At 46.3% G+C, this 18,302-nt stretch overlaps 1 non-coding gene across 1 annotated transcript; it reads left to right on the plus strand.

The window, feature by feature from the left end:
• The first annotated feature begins 12,950 nt into the window (after positions 1–12,950).
• Positions 12,951–13,057, plus strand: LOC115833382. Its single transcript, XR_004028819.1, has one exon. It is a non-coding gene; the product is annotated as a U6 spliceosomal RNA (small nuclear RNA).
• The last annotated feature ends 5,245 nt before the right edge of the window (positions 13,058–18,302 follow it).

Below are 18,302 nucleotides of genomic sequence, written 5' to 3' on the forward strand. Positions count from 1 at the left end.
TACCCAGTCTAAAAAAGAAAGGAAAGGAGAGGAGAGGAGAGGGGAGGGGAGGGGGCCTGGCGCCGTGGCTCACACCTGTAATCCCAATAGTTTGGGAGGCCAAGTGGGTGGATCACCTGAGGTCAGGAGTTTGAGACCAACCTGGCTAACATGGTGAAACTCCGTCTCTTGTATTAGTAAAATACAAAAATTAATCAGGCATAGTGGTGCGTTCCTGTAGTCCCAGCGACTCAGGAGTCTGAGACAGGAGAATAGCTTGAACCCGGGTGGTGGAGATTGCAGTTAGCCGAGATCATGTCACTGCACTCCAGCCTGGGTGAAAGAGGGAGACTCCATCTCAAACAAACAAAAAATGTTATTGATCTTGGCTGGGCGCGATAGTCCACGCCTGTAATCCCAGAATTTGGGGGAAGGCCGAGGTGGGCAGATCACTTGAGACTAGCCTGGGCAACATAGTGAGACCTCGTCTCTGCAAAAAATAAACAAAATTAGTTGCACATGGTGACGCACACCTGTAGTTGCAGCTACTCAGGAGGTGAGGAGGTGGGAGAATGTCTTGAGCCTGGGAGGTCCAGACTGCAGTGAGCCATGATCGTACCACTGCACTGCAGCCTGAGGGACAGAGCAAGACACTGTCTCAATCAATCAATCAATCAAACGGTATTGATCTTGATTACTGAGTTTTTTTAGTACCCCCTTACATTTTTCACATAAGGCAAATGCCTCCCTCACCTTACTAGCCCTGCAGAGAAACCTTGTTCTCTAAAATCATAGACTATCGGAAATTTTCCTGTTTGAAATAATATCAATAAGAATAAAACCTCCTACTCTTCCCTGGAGGATCTAAGTTACTCTGACACAGAGAAACAGCCTTGATTTCTGACCCAGGTGCAGAGCTTCAGATAATGGGTATCTGAAGCCAAAACTTCACATCTATGTTTAGTGTTTATTTTTTTCTTTTCTTTTTCTCTTTTCTTTTTTTTCTGAGATAGGATCTCACTCTGTCACCCAGGCTGAAGTGCAGTGGCATGATCACAGCTCACTGCAGCCTCAACCTCCTAGGCTCAAGTGATCCTCCCACCTCAGCCTCCCAAGTAGCTAACAGACTACAGGCACACGCCACAATGCCCAGCTACCTTTGTTCATTTTTTGTAAAGACAAGATATTACTATGTTGCCCAGGCTGGTCTTGAACTCTTGGGCTCAAGGGATTCGCCCACCTCAAGTGCTAGGATTACAGGCCTGAGCCACTGCACGCAGCCTATCTTTTGTGTTTTTTTTTTTTTTTGAGACAGAGTCTCGCTCTGTTGCCCAGGCTGGAGTGCAGTGTGTGATCTCGACTCAGTGTGACCTCCACCTCCCAGGTTCATGTGATTCTCCTGCCTCAGCCTCCCAAGTAGCTGGGATTACAAGCATGTGCCACCACACTCAGCTAATTTTTGTATTTTTAGTACAGACAGGTTTTCATCATGTTGGCCAGGCCGATATCAAACTGCTAACCTCAGGTGATCCAATTGCCTTAGCCTCGCAAAGTGCTGGGATTACAGGCGTGAGCCACTGCGCCCAGCTTCTTTTGTGTTTCTAAAGAAAAAGGCCCCTAGGTCTGCTTCACAGTCTGAACCTAATGTTAATCCTTTTCCATACCAACCTCCTTTGCTTTGGGCTTGTCAAAGCACTGCTTCATTTAAACTTTACCTAAACTCTGCTCCTATATCCTATACTAATCCCATTTCTTCCTTTGTTCATTGACACTAAGGTGATCAACCAACCCTGTTTGCCCAGGAATAGGGTTTACTGGGACAAGGGCATTCAGTACTAAAAGCAGGAAAGTCCTGGGCAAACTGGAACAAGTTAAGTTACCTTAGGTGAGACATCCCCATAGTTCCTGTGGGGTGTGGTCTTCCTTGCCGCAGCAGGTTAATAAACCCATTTCTTTCGGGACTATGGATGTGACCTTGGTAGTCTTTTATCAAGGTCATTAATGTTGGAAGAGTTCACAGAGGTGAAGTTTGAGATCAGTCCTAGTATGCATTGACGGTGGAAAAATGAATAGGCCTGATTCAGGCTCCAGGTCAGTGGAGCATTGCTGGGGGAATAGTTAAAGGCTGAATGCTAAGCTATACCAGAAAGGCATTGATGGTGGAAGAGTTATCAGAGTACTAGATTGAGATCAGACTAAATACTGCTGGGAAGCCGGGCGTGGTGGCTCACGCCTGTAATCCCAGCACTTTGGGAGGCTGAGGCGGGCAGCCTGGCCAACATGGTGAAACCCTGTCTCTACCAAAAATACAAAAATTAGCTGGCTGTGGTGGCTCACGCCTGTAATCTCAGCTACTCGGGAAGCTGAGACAGGAGAATCGCTTGAACCTGGGAGGCAGAGGTTGCAGTGAGCCGAGATCGCGCCACTGCACACCAGCCTGGGCGATAGAGCGAGACTGTCTCAAAGAAAAAAAAAAAGATGGGGTTTAAAGTTGGTCCAGAAGTGGTGAAAATGTTAACAGGGGCCCAGATTTTAGATTTTGACAAGGGAATTATTGACGGTGGATTAGATAACAGATGACCAAATTCGAGGTCCAGCCAGATGAGCAGTGGTGGCAGCAGAGTTCATAGAAACCAGCAGTTTGAGATTTCTTGTCTAGACCAAATCTGGGGAGTTGTAGATAGATGGTGCAGCTGACCAGTGGCTGCATCGGGGAGGTGGGATCTGGTTTCTGGTGGCCAATGGGATGAAGTAGCAGCCTGTTCTAGGGAGAAGCCCCTGTTGCTATGTGCAGGGTGAAAGGGACCTGAGTTGCTATAAATAGTTAGCCAATGAATGCACGAGAAGATGGGCTTTAGTCTCTTCAGCCTATGGCAGTCATGGTAAACTGTTACTAGGTAGTAACTAACCCCATTGCCATGTGAAGTGAGGCAGCCAAAGCCTAGCTTGAGAAGCTGTGGACAGAAGGCGCAGTTAGCTAATGGCTGAATATAAGAAACAGGCTCTGGTCTCCCAGGTCAATATGAGGCTGCCTGATCTGTAAATCAGCAGAAGTCCCCATTGTCCAGTGCAAGGAAGGGGCAGGACGGACATAGCCTGACGGGGATGCAGGTAAATAGCACAGCTGGAGGTAGTTGAAGTGGGTGGGGGCACAGCCCGAGGTTGCTTTGGAGAGATGGCTCAGCTAGCCAATGGCTCTGTATGGGAGGCAGGCTTTAGTCTCCATGGCCAATGAAATGCGAACATCCTTGTCACTAGGCGAAGTAATTTTGCGGTTCAAATTACATCATTAAGAATGAAGCATCTTAATGCCTGAGAGACTAAATCACTTTGACACAGAACAGCAGCCTCAATTTCCAACCCAAGTGGAAGACGGGGAGGAGATGTAACATGAGAGGTTGCAGACAGATGACACAAAAAGGAAAAGAAATAAATTAACTTTAATAACATACTTTGTTTAAACCACATTAACCAAACAGTCTTATTTGAACAGGTAATACATTTTTAAAATTACCTAGATATTTGGCATTCTTTTTGTGGTAGTAAGACTGTGAAATCAGATGTGTATTTTACATTGACAGCACATCTCAATTTTGAAAGCTAAATTTTCATCAGAAATACTTGATTTGTACCTAGATTTCACAAAATTTAGTTGAAAACATAGGTTAACATTCCTGGCGTGGTGGCACACGCCAGCATTTTGGAAGGCCGAGGCGGGTGGATCACCTGAGGTCAGGAGTTTGAGACCAGCCTGGCCAACATGGAGAAACCCCGTGTCTACTAAAAATACAAAAAATTAGCCGGGTGCGGTGGCGTGTGCCTGGGAGGTTAAGGCAGGAGAATCACTTAAACCCGGGAGGTGGAGGTTGCGGTGAGCCAAGATCACGCCATTGTACTCTGGCCTGGCAACAAGAGTGAAACTCTGTCTCAAAAAACAAAAACAAAAATATTCACAAGTGGCCAGGCACAGTGGTTTATGCCTGTAATCCCAGTACTTTGGGAGGCCATGGAGGGAGGATCGTTAAGGCCAGGAGTTCCAGACTAGCCTGGACAACACAGTGAGACCCTGTCTCTACAAAAACTAAACAAAATTATCTAGTCATCGTGGCGCTCCCCTGTGGTCCCAGCTACTCAGGAGGCTGAGGAGGGGAGATGGCTTATGGCCAGAGGTTCCAGGCTGCAGTGAGCTATGATTGTGCCACCATACTCCAGCCTGGGCAACAAAGAAAGATCCTGTCTCTAGAAATAAATAAACAAACAAACAACAACAAATTCACAAGTCATTCCAAATATACTTTAAAAGTTTTCCAATAATTGAATTATCTATTTTATTGTGTGTGTGTTAATTTTTTTTATTTTTTACTTTTGTGGGTACATAGTGGGTGTGTATCTAATTTAAATGTTAAATTAACTAAAATGAATAAATTTAAATATTCAGTTCCTCAATCTGATTATCCTCATACTTTTTGTTTTGTTTTGTTTTGTTTTGTTTTGAAACAGGGTGTTGCTCTGTCACCCAGGCTGGAGGACAGTGGTACAATCATAGCTCACTGCAGCCTCGATCTCCTGGGCTCAAACAATCCTTCTGCTTCAGCCTCCCAAAATGCTGAAATTACAGGCATGACCACTGCACCTGGCCTCATTAACCTCAAGTGCTCAATAACCATGTGGCTATTTCGGCCTTATCTCTTGGCACAATTCTAGACAAAATGACATTTTTTTTGAGACAGGGTTTCACTCTGTCGCCCAGGCTGGAGTGCAGTGGCATGACCACAGCTCACTGCGGCCTTGACCTCCCAGGCTCAGGTGATCCTCCCATCTCAGCCTCCTGAGTAGCTGCTACTACAGGTGCAAGTCACCACACCCCAGCTAATTTTTGTAGAGACAGAGTTTTGCCACGTTGCCCAGGCTTGTCTCAAACTCCTGGGCTCAAGCGATCCTCCCATATTGGCCTCCCAAAGTGTCAGAATTACAGGGGTGAGGCACCGCACCCAGCCTCAATAACATGCCATTGATGGTGATGGAGCTGAGTGATATTGTGGAATATATATTTGGTTTTGTCCCAGTTTCCGGACAAATGGCTCCAAAAACCCTTGGAATATCCGGAATGATAAGAGTGTCTTTTGCTTGTTAATGAAACGACTGGTGGCTGGGGGCCTCTAGATAGCTTCAGGTTGGGGGCTGAGCAACTAAATAGGGAGTTGGGACTTTGAGCCCCACTCCCAACCTCCTGGGAGGGGAGAGTGGCTGAAGATTGACTGAATCACCAATGGCCAATGGTTTAACCAATCATGTCTAGGTAATGAAGCCTCCATAAAAAAACAAAAGCACCATCGGCGGTGGCTCATGCCTATAATCCAAACACTTTGTGAGGTCGAGGTGGGAGGATTGCTTGAGCCCAGGAGTTCAAGACTAGCCTGGGGCCGGGCATGGTGGCTCACACCTGTAATCCCAGCACTTTGGGAGGCTGAGGTAGATAGGTCACTTTAGATCAGAAGTCAAGACCAGCCAGGCCAACAGGGTGAAACTCCATCTCTACTAAAAATACAAAAATCAGCCAGGTGAGGTGGCTCATGCCTGTAGTCCCAGCTACTCAGGAGGCTGAGGCAGGAGGATCGCTTGAACCTGGGAGGTGGAGGCTGCAGTGAGCCAAGATAGCGCCACTGCACTCCAGTCTGAGAAACAGAGAGAGACTCCATCAAAAAAAAAAAAAAGAAGAAGAAGAAGAAGCATAGGTCACAACCTGTGCTTGCCATTGGCATCTGAAGTTGGGGGAGGTCTTGTGGTACTGAGCCCATGGTACTGAGACCATCATCTGATGGTGACCTGACATTGCTGGTCATAGGTGTGGGAGGAAAGCCCTCTCCTGCCCTGCTCATGCCTAACTAGCTGCCTACTATAACTCTAGGGGGTCTGACTTCCAGGTAGGTAATGTTGGAATGGAATTGAATTAGAGGACACCGAACTGGTGTTTGCTGGAGAATGTGCCAGAAATTTGCTGGGGGGCGGGGGGCACTGGGGAACCTCCACACATCTGGTATCAGAAGTGCTGAGTGAGAGTAGAGTGTAGGAAAAGCAGACCAGTCACAGTGGCTGACTCCTGTAATCCCAGCACTTTGGGAAGCTGAAACAGGAGGATCACTTGAGGCCAGGAGTTTGAGACCAGCCTGGGCAACATAGTGAGACCCCCATCTGATATGGTTTGGATCTGTGTCCTCTCCCAAATCTCGTGTTGAATTATAATCCCCAAAGTTGGAGGTGGGGCCTGGTGGGAGGTGATTGGATCATAGGGGTGTTCCTTCATGAGTGGTTTAACATCATCCTCTTGGTGCTGTTCTCGTGATAGTGAGTGAGTGAGTTATCAAAAGATCTGGTTATTTAAAAGTATGTAGCACCTCCCCCTCTCTCTTCCGCTGCAGCCATGTAAGTCGTGCCTGCTTCCTCTTCACCTTCTGTCATGATTGTAATTTTCCTGAGGCCTCCTCAGAAGCTGAGCAGATGCCAGCACCATGCTTCCTGTATAGCCTGTGGAACCATGAGCCAATTAAACCTCTTTTCTTTGCCCAGTCTCAGGTATTTCTTTATTTTTATTTTTATTTTTATTTTTTATTTTTAGACGGAGTCTCTCGCTCTGTCACCCAGGCTGGAGTGCAGTGGCACGATCTTGGCTCACTGCAAGCTCTGCCTCCCTGGTTCACACCATTCTCCTGCCTCAGCCTCCCGAGTAGCTGGGAGTACAGGTGCCTGCCACCACGCCCAGCTAATTTCTTTGTATTTTTTTTAGTAGAGACGGGGTTTCACTGTGTTAGCCAGGATGGTCTTGATCTCCTGACCTCGTGATCCGCCCGCCTCGGCCTCCCAAATTGCTGGGATTACAGTGTGAGCCACCGCGCCCAGCCTTTTTTTTTTTTTTTGAGACGGAATCTCGCCCTGTTGCCAGGCTGGGGTGCAGTGGTGTGATCTCAGCTCACTGCAACCTCCGCCTCCCAGGTTCAAGTGATTCTCCTGCCTCAGCCTCCCGAGTAGCTGGGACTACAGGTGTGCTCCACCACGCCTGGCTAATTTTTGGTAGAGACGGGGTTTCACCATGTTGACCAGGATGGTCTCGATCTCTTGACCTCGTGATCTGCCCGCCTCGGCCTCCCAAAGTGCTGGGATTACAGGCATAAGCCACTGCACATGGCCCCAGGTATTTCTTTAGAGCAGTGCAAGAACAGCCTAATGTACCATTTCTTTTTTCTTTTTTTTTTTTTTGAGACGGAGTCTCGCTCTGTCACCCAGGCTGGAGTGCGGTGGCGCAATCTCGGCTCACTGCAAGCTCCGCCTCCCAGGTTCACGCCATTCTCCTGCCTCAGCCTCCCCAGCAGGTGGGACTACAGGTTCCCGCCACCATGCCCCGCTAAATTTTTTTGTATTTTTAGTAGAGACAGGGTTTCACCGTGTTAGCCAGGATGGTCTCGATCTCCTGAACTCGTGATCCCCCTGCCTCGGCCTCCCAAAGTGCTGGGATTACAGGTGTGAGCCACCACGCCCAGCCCTAATGTACCATTTCTTAAAAAAAATTAGCGGCTGGGCGTGGTGGCTCACGCCTGTAATCCTAGCACTTTGGGAAGCCGAGGCGGGCAGATCACAAGGTCAAGAGATCGAGACCATCCTGGTTAACACAGTGAAACCCCGTCTCTACTAAAATACAAAAATTAGCCAGGTGCGGTGGCACGTGCCTGTAATCCCAGTTACTTGGGAGGCTGAGGCAGGAGAATCGCTTGAACTTGGGGGCCGGAGGTTGCAGTGAGCCGAGATCATGCCACTTCACTGCAGCCTGGGCAAAAAAGTGAAACACTGTCTCAAAAAAAAAAAATTAGCTGGGCATGGTGGCACGTGCCTGTAATCCCAGCTACCGGGAGGCTGAGGCAGGAGAATCCCTTGAACCAGGGAGTTGGGGGTTGCAATGAGCCGAGATTGTGCCACTGCACTCCAGCCTGGTGACAGAGCGAGATTCCGTCAAAAAAAAAAAAAAAAAAAAAAAAAAAAAAAAAAAATTAGCTGGGTGCCTGTACTCCCAGCTGCTCAGGAAGCTGAGGTAGGAGGATCACTTGAGCTGGCAGCTGGGATGTTGGGGCTGCACTGAGCCCTGATGGCACCACTGCACTCCAGCCTGGGTGACAGAGAGAACCTGTTACAAAAAAAAAAAGGAGTAGGAAAAGTACTTTTGGTTTTTCCTAAATCACATCAAGCTGAGAGAGACATGATTTTGTATTGTAGACCAGAGGACCATGAATGATAAGAGCTAATAGAGGCCAGAGTTAAAGATGTATGAAAGATGGGCATTGAGGGTGAATTGTTGACAGAAGCCCATATTCAAGGACAGACAACAGTAGCATTGTAGGCTGGATATGGTGGCTCACACCCGTAATCCCAGCACTTTCAGAGGCCAAGGCAGGAGGATTGCTTGAGGCCATGAGTTTCAGATTACCCTGGCCAACATAGCAAGAACCTGTCTCTTAAAAAAAAAAAAAAAAAAGAGGCTGGGCGCGGTGGCTCATGCCTGTAATCCCAGCACTTTGGGAGGCCGAGGCAGGTGGATCACAAGGTCAGGAGATCGAGACCATCCTGGCTAACACAGTGAAACCCTGTCTCTACTAAAAATACAAAAAAAAATTAGCCGGGTGTGGTGGCGGGCGCCTGTAGTCCCAGCTACTTGGGAGGCTGAGGCAGGAGAATGGCGTGAACCCGGGAGGTGGAGCTTGCAGTAAGCTGAGATCATGCCACTGTACTCCAGCCTGGCGACAGAGCGAGACTCCAACTCCAAAAAAAAAAAAAAAAAAAAAGAGGCCAGGTGCGGTGGCTCAAGCCTGTAATCCTAGCACTTGGGGAGGCTGAGGCAGGTGGATCACTTGAGGTCAGGAGATTGAGATCAGCCTGGCCAACATGGTAAAACTGCATCTCTACTAAAAATACAAAAATTAGCTTGGCATGGTAACACATGCCTGTAATCTCAGCTACTCAGGAGGCTGAGGCAGGAGAATGGCTTGAACCTGAGAGGCAGAGGTTACAGTGAGCTGAGATCATGCCACTGCACTCCAGCCTGGGGGACAAGAGCGAAACTCCATCTTAAAAAAAAAAAAAAAAAAGCCAGGCGCGGTGGCTCATGCCTGTAATCCCAGCACTTTGGGAGGCCAAGGTGGGCAGATCACAAGGTCAGGAGATCAAGACCATCCTGGCTAACACAGTGAAACCCCTTCTCTACTAAAAATACAAAAAAATAAAAAATAAAATAAAATTAGCCGGGCGTGGTGGTGAGCCCCTGTAGTCCTAGCTACTGGGGAGGCTGAGGCAGGAGAATGGTGTGAATCCAGGAGGCGGAGCTCGCAGTGAGCCGAGATCACGCCGGTGCACTCCAGCCTGGGTGACAGAGTGAGACTCTGTCTAAAAAAAAAGAGTAGTCACTGTTGATGGAATAGTTAACAGAGGATTTAAGGTCAGACCTGAGAGGCATTGGTGGTTAAAAAATAGAGATTTCCAGTCTGGACAAGGTAACATAGATCTATTTCTCCCTGCTCCTTCCTGCTGAGCACAACTGTTGACCCTGGAAATAGTACGAGACAACCAAAGGGAAACTATGAATGGCGGTAAGAAGAAACTGAACTCCTTGGCCAGGTACAGTGGCTCACGCCTGTAACCCCAGCACTTTGGGAGGCTGAGGCAGGCGGATCACCTAAGGTTGGGAATTTGAGATCAGCCTGACCAACATGGAGAAACCCCATCTCTACTAAAAATACAAAATTAGCCAGAAGTAGTGGCGCATGCCTGTAGTCCCAGCAACTCGGGAGGCTGAGGCAGGAGAATTGCTTGAATCTGGGAAGTGGAGGTTGCGGTAAGCCAAGGTCGCGCCATTGCACTCCAGCCTGGGCAACTAGAGCGAAACTCCATCTCAAAAAAAAAAAAAAGAAAAGAAAAAGAAAGTGAACTCATTTAGGATTCCAAGACTGGAGAAACAGCACTACTACAGGGCATCTTATGTCCCCCCGACCCACCAGAAGAAGGCAACTCAAGCCCAGCATTTCCTGACCCTGATCCAAGCCATGGAAGGTAGCCCAGCCCCAATAGGCTAGTTCCTCCCCTGGATGAAAGGGAAGTCCCTCTGATAACATGAGGTAAACCCAACACCAACAGTGAGGGGGTGGATCGGGAACCCACTAACAATAAGTGGTCATGAAAAGTGCTGTCCTTCTCCACAGGGCCAGGGATAAGCCTCCCCAACAAGGGACCTCCCCCCGACCCCACCCTGCCCAGGCGGACAGAGACAACCTGTATTGCATCAAAAAGACACAGCCATAGCAAGAGGCCAGGCCTGGACAATCCCTTACCTTAGGTGCCTTGAAGACCCGAGACTCCCTTCTCCCAACAGGAGGCCTGGGACTAGTAATTGAAACTGGCAGAAATGATATAACCACAGCAGGTGACCAGACTCAGAAAATCCCTCTCCTGCTCAGAGGCACCGGGGCGAACAGGCAGAACCAGCAAGGGGACCCAGCTACAACAAGCATCCTGGCCCAGGAAGTCCCACTGGCTTTGCAGGCCTGGGATTCCACTTCCCTGCAGAGACACATGGGCAGCCAGAAGGTACTGGTAGGGGGATCTCATCACATCGCCCCACCATCAAGAAACACCCGGAGGCTGGGCACGGTGGCTCCCTCCTGTAATCCTACCACTTTGGGAGGCTAAGGCAGGAGTATTGCTTGAGCCCAGGAGTTCGAGACCAGCCTGGGCAACATGAGGAGACCTCGTCTCTACCAAAAATTAAAAATTAGCCAGGCGTGACGTCACATGCCTGTGATCCCAGCTACTCAAGAGGCTGAGGCAGGAGGATCACTTGAGCCCAGGAGGTCGAGTCTGCAGTGAGCCATTATCACACCACTCTCCTTCATCCTAGGTGACAGTGAGGCTCTGAGAAAAGAAAGAAAGAAAGAGAGAAAGAAAGAAAGAAAGAAAGAAAGAAAGAAAGAAAGAAAGAAAGAAAGAAAGGAAAAGAAAGAAAAGAAAAGAAAAGAAAAGAAAGAAAAAAGAAAGAAAGAAAGAAGGAAAGACGTGGAGATCTGGCCAGAAAGAAAGAAAGAAAGAAAAAGAAAGAAAGATGTGGAGACCTGGCCTGTAGAAATTTCCCCTGCTCCCTCAGGCAGCACCAGCAGAGACAAGTGGGAGCCTCAGAGGTACCAGATAGACCAAACAGACAAAAATAACACCACAAAGGCTCTGAAGACTAAACCGCCATTAGAAACACAGCAGAAAAACTAGGCCAAAACCTACATGATAAACCTAAATAGAGTGACTGCCTGCTAAAATAAAAGACTTAAATAGGACTCCGAGTCTCCCAACATAATAGACCAGGATGCACCTCAAAAAATTAAAAATAGGCCAGGCACAGTAGCTCACACCTGTAATCCCAGGACTCTGGGAGACCAAGGAGGGAGTATCACTTGAGCCCAGGAGGTAAAGACCAGCCTGGGCAACATAGCAAGACCCTGTCTCTACAAAAAATACAAATATTAGCTGGTTGTGGTGGCACACGCCTGTAATCCCAGTTACTTGGGAGGCTGAGGCAAGAGGATCACTTGACCCCAAGAGGTGGAGGCTATAGTGAGCTGCAATTGATCGTGCCACTGCACTCCAGCCTGGGGGAGAGGGCAATATCCTATCTCACACACACAAAAAATTTTTAATAGAATTACCATATGATCCAGCAATCTCATTACTAGATACATAACCAAAGGAAATTATATAATGAACCTGGAGGACAGTATGATAAGGAAATAAGCCAGGCACAGAAAGACAAATATCACGTGTTCTCACTTACGTGTGGAATCTAAAAAAGTTGAACTCATAGAAGCAGAGAGTAGAATGGTGGTTACTAGGGGCTGAGGGTGAAGGGGGTTGGGGAGATGCTGGTGAAGGATACAATATTTCAATTAGATAGCAGGAATAAGTGAGATCTATTTTACAACATGGTGACTATAGTTAAGAGTAATGTATTGTATTCTTTTTTTTTTTTTTTAAATAGATACAGTGTCTCCCTGTGTCTTTGGAGTGTGGTGGCGCAATCACCACTCACTACAGCCTCGGTCTCCTGGGCTCAAGTGATCCTCCTGCCTCAGCTTCCTGAGTAGCTGGGAACACAAGTGTGCACCACCACGCCCAGCTAATTTTTTATTTGTAGAGACGAGTTCTTGCTATGTTGCCCAGCCTGGTCTCAAGCTCCTGGGCTCAAGTGATCTTTCTGCTTTGGCCTCCCAATGTGCTGGGATTACAGCCGTGAGCCACCATGTGCCTGGTGGTGTTGTATTCTTGAAAATTGCTGGTCGGGTGTGGTGGCTCACGCCTGTAATCCTAGCACTTTGGGAGGCTGAGGCGGTAGGATCACTTGAGCCCAGGACTTCAAGACCAGCATGGACAACATGGAGAAACCCTGTCTCCACAAAAAATACAAAAATTAGCCGGGCATGGTGGCAGGTGCCTGTAGTTCCAGCTACTCAGGAGGATGAAGTGGGAGGATCACCTGAGCCTGGGAGGTCAAGGCTGAGATGAACCCAGATTGCACCACTGCACACCGGCTTGTGCAACAAAGTGAGACCCTGTCTCAAAATAAATAAATAAATAAAATAAATTGCTAAGAGAATAGATTTCAAGTATTCTCACAAAAACATGATAAATATGTGAAGTAATGCATGTTAATTAGCTCAATTTAGCCATTCCACAGTGTATATATATTTCAAAACATTATGTTGTACTATATATATATATATATATATATACACACACACACACACACACAATTTTTGGCTATTTTAAAATTTTAATTAAAAACAAATTGCCAGAATACAATAGGAAATTACACATTATACTAAGAACCAAGAAAATCACAACTTGAATACGAAAAGATAACCAACTCACGCCAACATCAAGATGACTCAAATGTGCTCACTTTGGCAGCACATACACTAAAACTGGAATGATACAGAGAAGATTAGCATGGCCCCTGTGCAAGGATGACATGCAAATTAAAAAAATTTTTTTTGTTTAAAGATGACTCAGATGATGGAATTATCTGACAAGGATTTTAAAGCAGCCATCATAAAAAGTTTCAGCAATCGACTACAAATTCTACAAATTCTCTTGGAACAAATAAGAAAACAGAAAAATCCCAGCAAAGAAACAGAAATTATTAATACAAAAAAATGGAAATATAGAACTGAAAAGTGCAATAACAGAAATAAAAACCATGGCCGGGGGCAGTAGCTCACACCTGTAATCCCAGCATTGGGAGGCCGAGGCGGGGAGCCCAGGTGTTAGAGACTAGCCTGAGAAAAATGGTGAGACCCCATTTCTATTAACAACAACAACAAAATAACAAAAAAAAATTTTTTTTAATCTCACTGGGTCCTGGTGTGGTGGCTCACACCTGTAATCCCAGTACTTTGGCAGGCCGAGGTGGGCAGATTACTTGAGGTCAGGAGTTCGAGACCAGCCTGGCCAACATGGTGAAACCCTGTCTCTACTAGAAATACAAAAACTAGCCAGGTGTGGTGGAACATGCCTGTAATTCCAGCTACTTGGGAGGCTGAGGCAGGAGAATCACTTGAACCTGGGAGGCAGAGGTTGCAGTGAGCCAAGACTGCACCATTGCACTCCAGCTTGGGCAACAAGAATGAAACTCGGTCTCAAAAAAAAAAAAATCTCACTGGATGGGCTCAATAGTAGAATGGAGATGACAGAAGATAGAATCAGTTAACTTTTGAAGACAGATCAGTAAAATTCACCCAATATAAATAAAGGAGTGAAAACTGACAGAAAATATTGAATAAAGCTTCGAAAACCTGTGAGACAACAACAAAAGACCCAGTGCATTCGTTCGTTTTCTTTTTCTTTTCTTTTCATTTTTTTTTTTTTTTTTTTTGAGATGATGTTTCATTCTTGTTGCCTAGGCTGGAGTGCAATGGTGTGATCTCGGCTCACCGCAACCTCTGCCTCCCAGGTTCAAGTGATTCTCCTGCCTCAACCTCCCAAGTAGCTGGGATTACAGGCATGCGCAATGATGCCTGGCTAATTTTGTGTTTTTATTTATTTATTTATTTTATTTATATTATTTATTTATTTATTTATATTTATATTTATTTATTTATTTTTTGAGTCTTGCTCTTTCACCCAGGCTGGAGTGCAGTGGCGCAATCTCGGCTCACTGCAAGCTCCGCCTCCCAGATTCATGCCATTCTCCTGCCTCAGCCTCCTGAGTAGCTGGGACTACAGGCACCCACCACCATGCCCGGCTAATTTTTTTGTATTTTTAATTTTGTATTTTTAGTAGAGACGGGATTTCTCCATGTTGGTCAGGCTGGTGTCAAACTCCTGACCTCAGGTGATCCACCCGCCTTGGCCTCCAAAACTGCTGGGATTAAGGCATGAGTCACCATGCCCAGCCTTATTTGTTCATTTTCACACTGCTGTAAAGAACTACCTGAGACTAGGTAATTTATAAAGAAAAGAGGTTTAATTGACTCACAGTTCCACATGACTGGGGAAGCCTCAGGAAAGTTACAATTCAATCATGGTGGAAGGGGAAGGAGAAGCAAGGCACGTCTTACATGGTGGCAGGAGAGAGAGCACACAAAGAGGGGAAGTGCTACACTTTTTAACCATCAGATCTTGTGAGAACTCACTAATTATCAAGAGAACAGCACGGGGAAAATCTGCCCACATGATCCAATCACCTCCCACTAGGTCCTTCCCCTGAAATGTGAGGATTACAATTCTACATGAAAATTGGATGAGGACACAGAGCCAAACCATATCACCCAGTATTCATACCATGGAAGTCCCACGACAAGAGAAAGGCAATGAGGCCAAAAGACTATTTGAAGAAATAATGAATGAAATGTCCCAAATTAGGCAAAGGACACAAACCTACAAATCCAAGAAGCAGAGGGACTCTCAAAGAGGATAAACTCAAAGAAGTCCATGTCTAGCTATATTATAATAAAACTTTTGCCAGGCGTGGTGGCTCATGCCTGTAATCCCAGCACTTTGGGAGGCTGAGGTGAGTGGATCACCTGAGGTCGGGAGTTCAAGACCAGCCTGACCAACGTGGTGAAACCCCGTCTATACAAAAAATGCAAAATTAGCCAGGTGTGGTGGCGCATGCCTGTAATCCCAGCTACTCAGGAGGCTGAGGCAGGAGAATCGCTTGAACCTGGGAGGTGGAGGTTGCGGTGAGCTGAGATGACGCCACTGCACTCCAGCCTAGGCAACAAGAGCGAAACTTCATCTCAAAAAACAAAAACAAACAAACAAAGAAAACTTCTGAAAGCTAAAGAAAATGAAAATAACATGAAAGCAGCCAGAGAGAAACAAGCATTACTCATAGTAGAACATCAATTTAAATGCCAGCATTCTTCCTTTCCTGAGCAGGAAAAAAAAAAAAAAAAGACAGGAGATTTCTCATCTGGAGGTCAGAAGGAAGTAGCATAACATTTTTCAAAGTGCTGGAAAGAAAAGAGCTGTCAACTATAAATTCTATATCTGGTAAAACTGTCAAGTAAAAAGGGAAATAAAGACATAGACAGGAAAACTTTATAATCTGTTGCTAGCAGGCCTACCCTTAACAACTGGCTAAGGAAGTTCTTCAAAAAAAAAAAAAAAAAGAAAGAAAGAAAAAGAAAATGAGAAAAGAAAGATTCAGCTAGGTGCAGTGGCTCACACCTGTAATCCCAGCACTTTGGGAGGCTGAGGCTGAAGGATTGCTTGAGGATAGGAGTTTGAGACTAGCCTGAGCAACATAGCAAGACCCCCATCTCTACAAAAAAATTCAAAATTAGCTAGGCATGATGGTGCACTCCCGTAGTCTCAGTAACTCCAGAGGCTGAGGCAGGAGGACCACCTGGGCCCAGGAGTTCAAGGTTGCAGAGAATTGTAATGGCACCACTGCACTCCAGCCTGGCCAACAGAGTGAGACCCTGTCTCAAAAAAAAGAAAAAGAAAAAGAAACAAACAAACAGGAAAAGAAGAAAAATTCTTGGAGCATCAGGAAGGAAAAACGCTCAATGAAAAGAGCAGAAATATGAGTACATAAAATAGACTCTCCTTTTCCTCATGAGTTTTATATACCATATTTGATAATTGAAACAAAAATTATAATACCATTTGATACTAAAGCAATGATATTTAAAAGTGGGTTAGGTAAAGGACCTAAATGAAAGTGAGGTTTCCACATTTCATAGAAAGTGAAAAATTGTTAGTACCTATAGGTTTAAAATATGAGGCCAGGTGTGGCGGCTCACGCCTGTAATCCCAGCACTTTGGGAGGCTGAGGCAGGAGAATTGCTTGAAGCCAGGAGGCAGAGGTTGCGGTGAGCTGAGATTGCATCACTGCACCCCAGCCTGGGAGACAGAGCGAGATTCTGTCTCAAAAAACAAAAAACAAAAAAAGAAACAAACAAACAAAAAATATATATATATATATGTATGTATGTATATATGTTCTGAATTCATACAAAATTCATACAGTAAATCTGAATCTCCAGAGCAATAGTATTAAGAGGTGGGCCTGTAGGAGGTGAATAGATTACAAAGGCTCTGTGCTCATAAGTAGGATTTAGTGATGTGACCTTATAAAAGAGGCCTGAAGGAGCTTGTTGTCCCCTTCTGCCATGCGAGGAGACATAGAAGGCACCATCCATGAGGAATGAGTCCTCATTAGACACTGAATCTGCCACCACCTTGATCTTGGATTTCCCAGCCTCCAGAATTGTAAGCAGTACATTTCTGTTGTTTACGAATTACCCAGTCTATGATATTTTGAGAGAGCAGCCTAAACAAAGGAAGATAATAGATGTTTCTTATTCAGGTACCATAAGGCCAACAGGTCAGTAGACAATTGCCATTGAAAAGATAGTTTGGCTGGTCACGGTGGCTCACACCTGTAATCACAGCACTTTGGGATGCCAAGGTGGGCAAATTGCTTGAGCCCAGGAGTTCGAGACTAGCCTGGGCAACATGGTGAAACCCCCACATCTACCAAAAAAAAAAATACAAAAATTAGCCAGGTATGGTGACATGCACCTGTACTCTCAGCTACTCAAGAAGCTGAGGTGGGAGGATCGCTTGAGCCCAGTAGGCGGAGGATGCAGTGAGCGGGAATTGCGCCACTGCACTCCAGCCTGGGAGACACAGCCAGACCCTGAGAAAGAAGGAAAGAAGAAAGAAGAAAGAAGGAAGGAAGGAAGGAAGGAAGGAAGGAAGGAAGGAAGGAAAGAAAGAAAGAAAGGAAGAAAGAAAGGAAAAGAAAGAAAGAGAAAGAGAAAGGAAGGGAAAGAAAGGAAGGGAAAAAGAGAAAGAAGGAAAGAAAAAGAGAAAGAAGGAAGGAGGGAGGGTGGAGGGAAGGAAGGAAGGGAGGGTGGGAGTGAGGGAGGGAGGGAAGGGAGGGAAGGAATCCTGGCTAACACGGTGAAACCCCATCTCTACTAAAAATACAAAAATTAGCTGGGCATGGTGGCAGGTGCCTGTAATCCCAGATACTCAGGAGTCTGAGGCAGGATAATCGCTTGAACCCCAGAGGCAGAGGTTGCAGTGAGCCAAGATAGCGCCATTGCACTCCAGCCTGGGCACAAGAGCGAAACTCCGTCTCCACAAAAAAAAAGAGAGAGAGAGAGAGAGACACCAGGCCAGGCACGGTGGCTCACGCCTGTGATCCCAGCACTTTGGGAAGCCAAGGCAGGTGGATCACTTGAGGTCAGAAGTTCAAGACCAGCATGGCCAACATGGTGAAACCCCGTCTCTACTAAAAAATACAAAAAAATTAGCTGGGCATGGTGGTGCACACCTGTAATCCCAACTACTAGAGAGGCTGAGGTGGGAGAACCGCTTGAACCTGGGAGGAAGAAGTTGTAGTAAGCCGAGATCATGTCACTGCACTCCAGCCGGGGCAACAGAGTGAGACTCTGCCTCAAAAAAAAAAAAAAAGAAAAAGAAAAAAGCCAGTCGTGGTGGCTCACGCCTGTAATCCCAGAACTTTGGGAGGCCGAGGTGGGCAGATCACAAGGTCAGGAGTTCAAGAACAACCTGGCCAACATGGTGAAACCTCATCTCTACTAAAAATACAAAAAATTAGCCGGATGTGGTGGCACATGCCTGTAATCCTAGCTACTCAGGAAGCTGAGGCAGGAGAATTGCTTGAACCCGGGAGGTGGAGGTTGAAGCAAGCCGAGATCGCACCACTGCACACCAGCTAGGGCAACAGTGCAAGACTCTGTTTCAAACAAAACAAAACAAAAAAG

The sequence above is a fragment of the Nomascus leucogenys genome, chromosome X (assembly GCF_006542625.1).
Source record: "Nomascus leucogenys isolate Asia chromosome X, Asia_NLE_v1, whole genome shotgun sequence".
Classification (NCBI taxonomy): domain Eukaryota; kingdom Metazoa; phylum Chordata; class Mammalia; order Primates; family Hylobatidae; genus Nomascus; species Nomascus leucogenys.